General features: G+C 39.3%; 1 protein-coding gene across 3 annotated transcripts in view; it reads left to right on the top strand.

The window, feature by feature from the left end:
* The window catches only part of LOC146002532 (regulator of G-protein signaling 9-binding protein-like), a 138,948-nt gene that overhangs the window by 47,127 nt on the left and 78,545 nt on the right, over window positions 1-13,276 (top strand). The window lies entirely within an intron of this gene.

Raw genomic sequence — 13,276 nt, 5'->3', positions numbered from 1 at the left:
CTCCCCATCTTTGCAAATTAGCCAAAAGTGACACAAAAAGCAAAGTAAAATCAATCAATCAATCATTTCTTGTCTCAACTATCTTCCGTGTATTGCACCGTGCCATGAAAGCACAATCAAGGTGTGGGAGAGATACGATCTCGACGTTCTGTGGTCAGCACCATGTTCCGTCCTCCTATCCTCTTTCTCCAGGTACGCATTCATTAGAGGCTGAATAATCCCCACATCCACCGTGGCGTCAGTTGCTATACCAATTGGACTATCACGGCTTCAACTTTATATACATGAAACACGAATGATTATTTAATCTTAATTAATGTATGTGACCAGGCGGCTGAGCGCCTCTGCTTTGAAAAAAATAACTGTGTATTTAGACATTTACTTCACTCAATTGGGACACATGAATTATAATTATGACTAACTTTAGCACATTTTTTCAATTATATTGCCTTATTTCTTCAAATATGCGGAAATAATATTTAATTAGTAAACAATAATATTATATTATTGAATTCTAAAGGCGGATATTACATAGCTGCATTCTATGGAGAGGGGATGGGGCGGAATATACTTTAATTAAAATATTTCATAATTACCATTATTAAACTTCGTCTTAAAGATTGTTCAAAGACAAAAAAATGTAATCGGGGTTCTCTTTGGTTCGTTGCAAAGTTCTTTACTGCTTCTATTTGAAAATTGTGATTTTCTCAAAATTTCAGGAGGAGCTCCATCTTCCATCAACCCCCTCAGCTTACGCAAGTGCCGGACAATACATTTCGGTATTTATTCCATTCTACAAGGGTCTGTCGTCTCTTTCTCGGTCTCATCTCGATAAATATCGAAGGTTCTGGACTCGTTCTCGTATCGATTTTTGCAAGGTCCTTTGGACCTCTGTACCATCCTCTAGATTGATTTTTTTACTTCGCATTTCTGCCTCTTTTGGCTAATCGCGAAGATGATGATGAATTATGATATGATGGAATTAATGAAGGGACACTCACAAAGAAGACTCATGCCCAGGCCGGGATTCGAACCTGGAACCCCTGGCGTCGTGGAGTTCTGTGCTAACCACTCACCATCCCTAGAGGTGAATCAGTAAGACCTGGCGCGGATGGAATTATCATTAATCGCTATTTTCAATAGAGCGAAGCATAGGTATTGTGTGTGTAAATAATAGTTTTTAGAACTATTTTTACCGACCCTGAAACTAGGTTACAGATATGTTTCGGGATTCTCTATCGACATAAAAGTTTGACGGTGCCAGATCTGACGAATATGGTGGGTGATATTTGAACGAGTGATGTTACATGAAAAATAATCTGCACGTGGTCTCTGATAATATTATCGGTCCACGTGTCTGTTCGGATATCAGCTTCCACCCCCGACTACCTAGGGATCATACCATAATTCCACAGCATACTATATACGGTGGGAGGCCAAAAATTCTTTACCCTCTCTACGAACCAGATAAGTTATGGGTCCTATCCACCTCCTAGGGTCTCTCACTTCTCACACCTTTGGAACAGTCTAACACTATTTTCACACAAATCTGCAGATTTAGACGCAAACCAGCTGTATAGATTACGAACTACATCCTGACCACTGTGTTATTTCTGCCCCGTATATGTTTCTTCTTCTTCGGGACGTCAGGGATCCCGGGTTCGAATCCCGGCCTGAGCATGGGTGTTTTGAGTGTCCATTCATCAATTTCATCATGTCATTACTCATTCCCAACTTCGCAAACTAGCCAACAGTGGCACAAAAAGCGAAGTAAAATAAAGTAAATCAATCATTCAATCTTCTTCGGAAACAGCAAGAAGTCTGAACACCAGATCGGGAGAATAAAAGGAATGGGATAGGCGTTGATAGGCCTTCAAACACAAACTAAATCAAACTCAATATATTTTTACCTTGGTAACAATCCCTAACTTTGGTGCTAAGTTCCTGTAGTATGCTTCTGTTAATGTCGATGCTTGGAATCTGTAAATAGCTTTGCTCTCTTAAAATACAACTTGATCTTGTTGGTTTACATTGAGGTTCAACGCCTCTTCCTTTTGGGCTGTGGGTGACGAGACATGCTTCCATGTTTTGCTATTTTTTTTTGTTTCAAGGTCATGTACCATCATTCATCCATGGTTACCAATCGGTTTTAAAAGTTCCCATATCCAAGGGAGATCTGTTTGAAAATTTACACATGAATTTCGCAGAATTCCATAGATACATTGGATACAAGAAATTACCATATACGTACGTATAATATCTTTCATGAAAACTAACAAAAAATGTACATTAGTAATGCTATTGTGAAACTGCGTTCAATTTATCTTGCTACTATTTTGTTTTGTTTTTCAACACTAGTGTTCCGTTTTACTATTGTTTCTTTCCGGTTAAAAAAGACTTCTGCTGTACTCGAAATTTCATATATATATGAGTCGAGGAAAGACAGATCGAGACAGACCCTCGCCACACACGATATTATATGCCAAGTTTCATCTCTACATCATCAAATCTATCTGCAAATATCCCTTCTCTTCCCAGGAGCCATAATATACCACGAGAATCAAATCAACTTCTGTAGGGCACGTACTGAAAATTGTCAATAAACTTGTAACTCTATGTATAATTTTTATTCTGCTAAAGTCAATGGAATGAGTGTCTCAACTCGGCATATTATGGTACTACCATTTTTTGTTTAACAAAATAACATGCAATGCATTAGTTTAATAACGAATATATTTCCCACTTACTTGCCACATTTCAATACTTAGTTGTTAAGTTTTTGCTTTCTGCCTATACATGGTATCATCCGTATTTTGTAACTGAAAAAATGATATTAAGGTACACATTAAGTGCATATTTTCTAAATTTAAACTGCACATTTTTGTCATTTGACCAGACGGTTTTCCTACTTCCATCTGTTGGCGATGAGCATAATATTTTTGGGTTTGTATTTCGGAGGCCCAACGTCCAGTAACCACTAGTAAAATACGCCATTTGTTTCATGAGTGTAACAGGTGACACTCAAATGTCAATTTGGGAAGGTTACAGGGAAAATAACTAGCCTGGAACGTATAACAATTGAAAATTGCTAACTTATTATTAAGTTATTTTATATTCATGTATTTCTTTCCCCATTATTGTTTTTCGACCTTTCCTTTGCAATCTTTTCGGCTTCCTCTCTATTCTAATTGTTCTTGCTTACTCCACCATCTCTCTAGTTGATAATTTTTTTCAATGGTTTTCCTCATTTCTGTTTTTCATTCTCATTTAATCTTTCTATCAAGATCTTTTCATTTCCCTCTCGCCCTCTTTCTGTTCTCTCTCGTTTCATTTATTTTCTTTCTCATCATCTCTCTCTCTCTCTGCCCCGTTTCTTCTATTTCTCTCGTCGATCTCCGTGGCGGAGTGGTTATCACAGCGCGCTACGGCACCAGGGGTTCCGGGTTCGAATCCCGGCCTAGGCATGAGTATCGTTCGTGAGTGTTGCTTCATCAATTTCATCATGTAATCATTCATTCTCATCTTCGCGATTAGCCAAAAGTGTAAGAAGAGCGAAGTAAAATTAAATCAATCAATCAATTTTATTTCTCTCTTTCTCCTCTTCAGTAGTTCGCCTTATATCTCGAGATTCTCTTATTTCTCTCTCTCTCTCTCGAATTTCGTTACTTATCACTCAATCGTTTATTTCTCTCAAAACCATAAAAAAAATGGCGTCACGCAACTTTCGAGATAATTATAGCCACCTCAGAACACACCTTTCTGCTCAGGTAGATGTAATGTATTCTCGAAGTGACTGTAAATACTTTCTTGAGAGGACAAAATACGCATTATTATAATTATTATTGACACTAACTGTAACAAAATATGAAAATATTGGAAATCACATAATGAGTCATTATTGACTTTCCCGAGGATTCGCCGTTCCAATACTGACTTTTATCTTTTTCACCAATTGTTATTGTCTTTTGCGTGTATTCAGGAATATTTTTTTAGATTAAATATTAACATTAAATTAACATTTTCGGATTTTTCTTTATGTATGAATCACCTATTGAGTTCTTCAATTCCGTCTTCTTGTGCAGGGATTTAAGGCGAGAATGGTGGATGCCTCGCAGTGTATTACCCTTGTTACATTTGTCCGTCTCTGAGACCATGTATAAATGATTCTTCACTCCCTTAGCAGTGAACAAGGAGACTTACTAGTACAGACGTGGGGTAAACCACATAACAGCTGATATACCGTGAGTGTCCCCATTGCAGTATATAGTTGCCCTCGTTCATCTCTTACTGTAACACTGCTACCACTAACGTTCGTTCTACATTGTATATACTTCTTAAAAGAAGCACCGAAGGAAATAATAATAACATTCAACAAGCTTTCTTCAAGTATAGTTGTCAAACTTTTACAAACAAAATAATACAACTTTGGAGCAGATAGCGCACCAAAAAATCTGCAGGTTAATCAATAACCACTTGGTGAGATTACACAATTGCGTCTTGTACAGGTGTTGACATCATAATTGAAGTATTTTAATGTCCAGCTTTGTGGAGGCGTTCATTTTGTTATTTAATCAAAAATAACAAATACTAAAATAAAGTTGAGAATTTCTTGATATTAAGCTGGATCAGTTTCGACATAGATGAGTATTTAGCGATTGTGCTTTTCTGCGAATAGATTCTTTCTTCATGCATTTGATTGATTTATTTTATTTCGCTTTTGTGCCACTTTTGGCTAATCGCGAAGATGATGATGAACGGTGAAAAACGTTAAATGGATGAAGGAACAATCAGAAACACAACACGAGGCCCACTGGCCGTGAGTCCGGACGCCAGAGCCTCGGTAGTCTACATAATGCAGTCCAGGATGTACTACGTGGAAGGCAGGTTCAGGCATTTGGGATATATTTGTAGGAAATATTACTATTACTTATGCGATAATACCATCCTTCGCAGGGATGAAAATGTACCTTCATTGACAAAAATGTTTGTGTCAGGGTTGTTAAATGTCCAGGAACTTTAAATAAATTCAATTCCGGTCCAGGAGAGAAACTCAGCAAGCAAAAATGGGTTCTGGACCTTAAAGAACCTTTTTATCTCTTAAAATATTTCAATTCGGTCCAGGAACAATTTTTCCGGATCAATTCAAATACGGTCCAGGAACCTTTTTCCGGACGAATTTAAATCCGGTCCAGGAACCTTTTTTCCGGATATACTCGTACTTAAATCCGGTCCAGGAACCTTTTTTCCGGATATACTCGTACTTAAATCCGGTCCAGGAACCTATTTTCCGGATATACTCGTACTTAAATCCGGTCCAGGAACCTATTTTCCGGATATACTCGTACTTAAATCCGGTCCAGGAACCTTTTTTTCCGGATATACTCGTACTTAAATCCGGTCCAGGAATCTTTTTTCCGGATATACTCGTACTTAAATCCGGTCCAGGAACTTTTTTTCCGGATATACTCGTACTTAAATCCGGTCCAGGAACCTTTTTTCCGGATATACTCGTACTTAAATCCGGTCCAGGAACCTTTTTTTCCGGATATACTCGTACTTAAATCCGGTCCAGGAACCTTTTTTTCCGGATATACTCGTACTTAAATCCGGTCCAGGAACCTTTTTTTCCGGATATACTCGTACTTAAATCCGATCCAGGAACCTTTTTTCCGGATATACTCGTACTTAAATCCGGTCCAGGAACCTTTTTTTCCGGATATACTCGTACTTAAATCCGGTCCAGGAACCTTTTTTTCCGGATATACTCGTACTTAAATCCGGTCCAGGAACCTTTTTTTCCGGATATACTCGTACTTAAATCCGGTCCAGGAACATTTTTTTCCGGATATACTCGTACTTAAATCCGGTCCAGGAACCTTTTTTTCCGGATATACTCGTACTTAAATCCGGTCCAGGAACCTTTTTTCCGGATATACTCGTACTTAAATCCGGTCCAGGAACTTTTTTTCCGGATCTGTTTAAATAGGGTCCAATTTCTGTATTGAATTCAAAGAATACGCAGATTGGACCGAATTTAAATTGTGCTAGAAAAAAATGTTCCGGTCCTCCAGCGGAACCCAATAGAACCCATTGGAATTTATGGGTTCGTGGACCTTCAACAACCCTGGTTTGTGTCTGTAAAGGGGGTTCCCTACCCCTTTCTCGTTTTCTACACTGATAAAACTATAATTGTAATTGAGAGGGTCGTGAACGTTGCTGATGACATTAGCTGATAAGATAAAGATAAACATTAAAGATTCAAGCAATTGCAAAAGGAGACTGGGATCAATCTTCATCCCACTCCACTCAGGTCATAACCGCAAACCACATCTCCTTAAGGCCTTTCCATTGTGGCGATTACAGCAAAGGCTACAAAGCGATAATTGCCCGACATAACAACAAAACACGTAAATGATGAGCCAGACTTCGCTCCGTTCCCGAGTCATCGTCCGCCTGCACGGAGTGGGCGTGGCTTTCCAGGACGTCAATATCTTCGCCAACCAGCTGACTAGGGCCGCTTCCCCAAGGCTGGTATTTCGCCCACCCACGCACGGTGCATTTCGACAATCAACATCCATTCATTGCAGTTATCAGCAACCAAACCTCGTTTTCCATTGTTGGCGCGTTATCGATAGCACCTTACTCCCATTGTCAGCGAGAAATTGTCGAGATCGCTATCGAACGCGTGGAGCTGCGATAACGGCACCGAGTTGCGTAAAGCCTGGATTCGTGCTTGCTTGGCTTAATGTGACGCTGAGTTTCTCTGGGGTGGGTGTGGTGAGGGTATACGTCGTGCGTGGTTCTGGGTTCGATTCAAGGCATTTCTTTCAGTACTTGAACGTTTTGTACATTGTAATCCCATTCGATTCTTATTTCCCCTTAAACTAAGGAGATTAGCTTATCTACGCAGTGGAAGGTATTGTAACGTACTACTTTAAATAGTCACTTTTAAAAGAATATTATACACTCTCAAAGTTTATTAACAAATCTTTGTTTAACTATAAATACCAAAAGATTAAACAATGATGGCGCATTACATATTTAATTAATAAAGAACAACTTCATCTTTTACTTAATCAACAATAATAGCAAGAAGAATTCTCCCCATTCTTTCATTTTATGTAAGCGTGAGTCGGGTGAGTCTTTCATGCCTCCAGGTAGGCAAGGTTCTGTCAAGCCAAATTCTTTGCTCATCCAGCTCAGACGTCTGGCCAATGGCAGACCTTGCTTTAGTCACGTGTTAATTTTCAAGCCTACATTACGTCATAAATAAGTTAAACCACACTATATGCTTATCACACATTTGTATTTCCGTTTTACTATTTTACAATGAATGCTGCTTCTTGAGGCTCATCGCAATGACGAGGATATCCACACACACACACACACACACACACACTAACAAACACACACACTAAGGAACAGTCATGCTGGGACTTAACACGGAACCTTCAGTATCGAGATTACGAGCAGATCACTCAACGCGCTCGTCCACCGAGACGGCATAATTGGCGTGCGTGTATGTTGATGTTATAAGCGACTTGATCAGCGGAGGCTTAAGGCTCGGCCGACCCAGGCAGCTCTGCCCGGGGCTCCACCCTCGGGGGCCAGCAAACCAGGGTATCCCCTTTGAGTAGCGGCAAAACATTATTTTTGATTATATAAACGTGGCTATTTGTTATAAAAAGAGTTCGACTTGCGTAGGCAAGAATTGATTAAAGTTACTGCTGCGTAACATTACAAATGTATTGAAAGATCATGTAGCAATTGAAGCTATACCCTTTCCCAACTATCTCTGGAGCAAGGCCGCGCATAGCAGCAGAGAAGGAGGGGGCGATAATGGATAGGGCGAAGCAGTACACGCTGCTGGGAAGGCTGGTAACTGCAGATGCTTTCCTCCCCTTCACGCAATACCGTTCCCTCTCGCGTGTTCATTGGTGGAGCCGTTTCGCGTCACTACTTGCGCAGAGACTTGTTTTTGTTCTCCTGCTCCAGAGATACCCGGAACAGGGTATAAGAGATTATTGTTATTTTGATATCATTATGTAACCTACAATAAACGTATTCTTTAACAGTAATACTTAAAGTATTTTAAAAATAAAGATTATTATTTTTCTTATTTAAAAGCGTAAATATGTAACATTGGCATAGCTTTTATTGGGGGTGTTAAGTTGGGGAACAGGGTGGAAAGGAAGTGTGCACCAAACATCCACCTGGCCTGGGCGAAAATTTAATCTTGAGCCGCCCCTGACTCTGATGTCAAAGCCAAGATTGGCATAACCCATACTTTGTATACATTGGATAAATTTTAAAGACACTAAAAGTACAATCGCCCCCACAATAATTATTTCATGCATTTTAATCACAGTCGCTGGCAGGTTTGAATTAATGCTGAGTGGGAGAAAATATACAATCACCTCCGAAAATCACCTTGACCCAAGTTGTATCCTTTGAAGTAGTCTAGTACTCGAGATACCATATCAATGAGGAAGAAGATATGTTTCTTTTAAGAACCGCCATGGAACAGTTTTGTCTTCTTAATCTGATTAAAACGATCGGCACCTTTTCTTGAGTGTCTATCCTGAAGAAACTCTTCGGTATCATTTTCACGATTCAGAGAAATTTGTCATCTCTGAGGCGAGAAGAGTCGGAACGAAGTGTCTCGGATGTTGTTTGTCATCTGTCCCAACATCATCCGGATCTCTCGGCCTCGTCTTCTCCCTCCTCTGGTCGGGACAGCCTGGGAGTTGCTGAGTGGATCCGAAATCAATCATGGCGAGGCGTCGGAGATACACAGATGAATAAGACGTCGTGGGAGTTGTAGAGTCGCCGAACTGTTTCAAAGTTCCATCCAGAAGAGAAGGAGGGCGAGGAAACAGAGAGAAGCGTCTAATTTGCTTTCAGACATTTGGTCAGCAACTGGATGTGATTCCAACCTTAAATCACAGCATAATTCGCTTTTAGACGTTCGATCAGCAACTTGTAAGACTTAAGGAGCATGTGATTTTAGACCTAACTCACAACGCAATTCTCTTTTAGACGTTCGATCAGCAACTGGTAAGAGTTCAAGAGAATGTCATTCTAACATAACTCAAGGTATAATTAGATATTCGGTCAGCAACTGGTAACAGTTAAGGAGCATGTGATTTTAGATCTAGCTTACAGAGCAATTATCTTTTAGACGTTTGATCATTAACTGGTAATATTTTAGACCTAACTCACAGCGCATCATTTCTCTTTTTGATATTCGGTCCGCAACAAGTAAGTGCTAAAGAAAATGCTACTTTATCTTAACCCATAACATAATTTCTCTATTAGACATTCGATCAGCAACTGTAAAGCTTTGTCGAATTTTTGTGACGTCATTGTAAGTAATTTTCAAAAATAAAATTTGGGACAATGAACTGCTTTTGGCTCTTTTAGACGTTCGATCAGCAACTGGTAAGAGTTCAAGAGAATGTCATTCTAACCTTAACTCAAGGTATAATCCGCATTCAGACGTCCGATCAGGAACTTGTAAGAGTTCAGGAGCATGTGATTTTAGATCTAGCTCTTTTAGACGTTTGATCAGCAACTGGTAAGAGTTCAAGAGAATGTCATTCTAACCTTAACTCAAGGTATAATCCGCATTCAGACGTCCGATCAGGAACTTGTAAGAGTTCAGGAGCATGTGATTTTAGATCTAGCTCTTTTAGACGTTCGATCAGCAACTGGTAAGAGTTCAAGAGAATGTCATTCTAACCTTAACTCAAGGTATGATCCGCATTTAGACGTCCGATCAGGAACTTGTAAGAGTTAAGGAACATGTGATTTTAGATCTAGCTCTTTTAGACGTTTGATCAGCAACTGATAAGAGTTCAAGAGAATGTCATTCTAACCTTAACTCAAGGTATAATCCGCATTTAGACGTCCGATCAGGAACTTGTAAGAGTTAAGGAACATGTGATTTTAGATCTAGCTCTTTTAGACGTTTGATCAGCAACTGGTAAGAGTTCAAGAGAATGTCATTCTAACCTTAACTCAAGGTATGATCCGCATTTAGACGTCCGATCAGGAACTTGTAAGAGTTAAGGAACATGTGATTTTAGATCTAGCTCTTTTAGACGTTTGATCAGCAACTGATAAGAGTTCAAGAGAATGTCATTCTAACCTTAACTCAAGGTATAATCCGCATTTAGACGTCCGATCAGGAACTTGTAAGAGTTAAGGAACATGTGATTTTAGATCTAGCTCTTTTAGACGTTTGATCAGCAACTGGTAAGAGTTCAAGAGAATGTCATTCTAACCTTAACTCAAGGTATGATCCGCATTTAGACGTCCGATCAGGAACTTGTAAGAGTTAAGGAACATGTGATTTTAGATCTAGCTCTTTTAGACGTTTGATCAGCAACTGATAAGAGTTCAAGAGAATGTCATTCTAACCTTAACTCAAGGTATGATCCGCATTTAGACGTCCGATCAGGAACTTGTAAGAGTTAAGGAACATGTGATTTTAGATCTAGCTCTTTTAGACGTTCGATCAGCAACTGGTAAGAGTTCAAGAGAATGTCATTCTAACCTTAACTCAAGGTATAATCCGCATTCAGACGTCCGATCAGGAACTTGTAAGAGTTCAGGAGCATGTGATTTTAGATCTAGCTCTTTTAGACGTTCGATCAGCAACTGGTAAGAGTTCAAGAGAATGTCATTCTAACCTTAACTCAAGGTATGATCCGCATTTAGACGTCCGATCAGGAACTTGTAAGAGTTAAGGAACATGTGATTTTAGATCTAGCTCTTTTAGACGTTTGATCAGCAACTGATAAGAGTTCAAGAGAATGTCATTCTAACCTTAACTCAAGGTATAATCCGCATTTAGACGTCCGATCAGGAACTTTTAAGAGTTAAGGAACATGTGATTTTAGATCTAGCTCTTTTAGACGTTCGATCAGCAACTGGTAAGAGTTCAAGAGAATGTCATTCTAACCTTAACTCAAGGTATAATCCGCATTTAGACGTCCGATCAGGAACTTGTAAGAGTTAAGGAACATGTGATTTTAGATCTAGCTCTTTTAGACGTTCGATCAGCAACTGGTAAGAGTTCAAGAGAATGTCATTCTAACCTTAACTCAAGGAATAATCCGCATTTAGACGTCCGATCAGGAACTTGTAAGAGTTAAAGAACATGTGATTTTAGATCTAGCTCTTTTAGACGTTCGATCAGCAACTGGTAAGAGTTCAAGAGAATGTCATTCTAACCTTAACTTAAGGTATAATCCGCATTTAGACGTCCGATCAGGAACTTGTAAGAGTTAAGGAACATGTGATTTTAGATCTAGCTCTTTTAGACGTTTGATCAGCAACTGATAAGAGTTCAAGAGAATATCATTCTAACCTTAACTCAAGGTATAATCCGCATTTAGACGTCCGATCAGGAACTTGTAAGAGTTAAGGAACATGTGATTTTAGATCTAGCTCTTTTAGACGTTTGATCAGCAACTGATAAGAGTTCAAGAGAATGTCATTCTAACATAACTCAAGGTATAATCCGCATTTAGACGTCCGATCAGGAACTTGTAAGAGTTAAGGAACATGTGATTTTAGATCTAGCTCTTTTAGGCGTTTGATCAGCAACTGGTAAGAGTTCAAGAGAATGTGATTCTAACCTTAACTCAAGGTATAATTCGCCTTTAGATATTCGGTCAGCAACTAGTAAGAGTTAAGGAACATGTGATTTTAGATCTAGCTTAAAGCGCAATTACCTTTTAGACGTTTGATCATTAACTGGTAATATTTTAGACCTAACTCACAGCTTATCATTTCTCTTTTAGATATTCGGTCCGCAACAAGTAAGTGCTAAAGAAATTGATACTTTATCTTAAACCATAACATAATTTCTCTATTAGACATTCGATCAGCAACTGGAAAGCTTTGTCGAATTTTTCTGACGTGATTGTAAGTATTTTTCAAAAATAAATTTTGGGACAATGAACTGCTTTTGGCTACAAGGAAAATACAAACCATATGTGATCTTAAATTAAAACCATATAGCAAACCAGAAAAGAAAGTTTGGTGTTGTGTCATATTAACAGTCTACGAAATTAATATGGCCAGCTTTTTTCAATGTCAAATTTAAATTTTCAATCAGTAACGGAGACATTTATTTATTTGCCATCAACAGAGAAATAAAAAATTCCAGTTGCAGTGTCAACATAGTAGGGGAGACAGGGGGGCAAGTCCGTCCACTGTATTTAAATTGTAATCCACGTCAGAAAATGACCCCGAGAAAGAAATTGCTGTCTTGGTAATTCTAATTAGAAAACCCACTGATCTGTACATACTATTTGTTATAGGTATATGCAATTTCAGAATCATTTATAATTGTATAAGAATCAGAGAGGGTTCAAAAGGAATAGAAACAAATAATAAGAGAGAGAGAGAGAGAGAGAAAGTGATGGAAAGATGGTGGGAAACAGAAGACAGAAGGACAAAGATGAAAGAAAGAAAGGAAGAAGGAGAGTGGTAGAGAAAGATAGAAACAGAGGATAAAATGAAGGAACAGAGAGATGGAGAAACAGGATGAAAGAGGGAATGAGTGAAAAAGAGAGAGAGAGAAAGAGGATATTACCAGCTGTGACCACAGAAGTGGAGGTAAACCGAAAACATAGCTTAACATAACGAAATTATCTGGAAGCGTCACTGCACCAGAGTCTCGTTAGTCTGCAAGCATACAGTTCCAGGGTGCCCTACTTGCAAGGGAAGTTGACTCTCCAGAAGAGCACCATTCTAGTTGCTACTGTAGCGCCTTTTCATAAATCTTTTACCGTCTCTAGTGTCTAAAAATTCGGGCTCTATAATGGCACAGGGACGAATTTTTAGAACGCGGAATCGAACCCGAAAAACATAGAAAAAAGAACCTCCCCTAGAGCAGTTCTCCTCCAATCCACACATGAGAATCGCAACATTGATTATCGGGGTCCCAAAATACCAGTGCCAATTCCGAAGTCTTTCCGTGCCGTGCAAACTACCACATGAATAAATGACAAAGGTTTACTCAGCGCCCCTTGCACATGTCCCCACGAGATTGTGCCGGGTTGATTGAAGTTGCCGAACGCCGATCCACAGGCGGTAATGACGGAGTTCCCGGTTCTTCCTTCTCAGACGGACAGCAAAAGTTTTCGACCCGGCCTTTACAGGGATGGTAGCAACCGGGACAAGACGAGAATTGACAGTGTCTCGGTCTGAGTTGCAAAACCGTGTCTCGTTCTCGATCTAGCCTCGATTAATGAACATCCGC

The sequence above is a fragment of the Lepisma saccharinum genome, chromosome 1 (genome assembly GCF_977018435.1).
Source record: "Lepisma saccharinum chromosome 1, izLepSacc3.1, whole genome shotgun sequence".
In the NCBI taxonomy this organism is placed as follows: domain Eukaryota; kingdom Metazoa; phylum Arthropoda; class Insecta; order Zygentoma; family Lepismatidae; genus Lepisma; species Lepisma saccharinum.
This window is presented reverse-complemented; position numbering and strand designations above follow the sequence as displayed.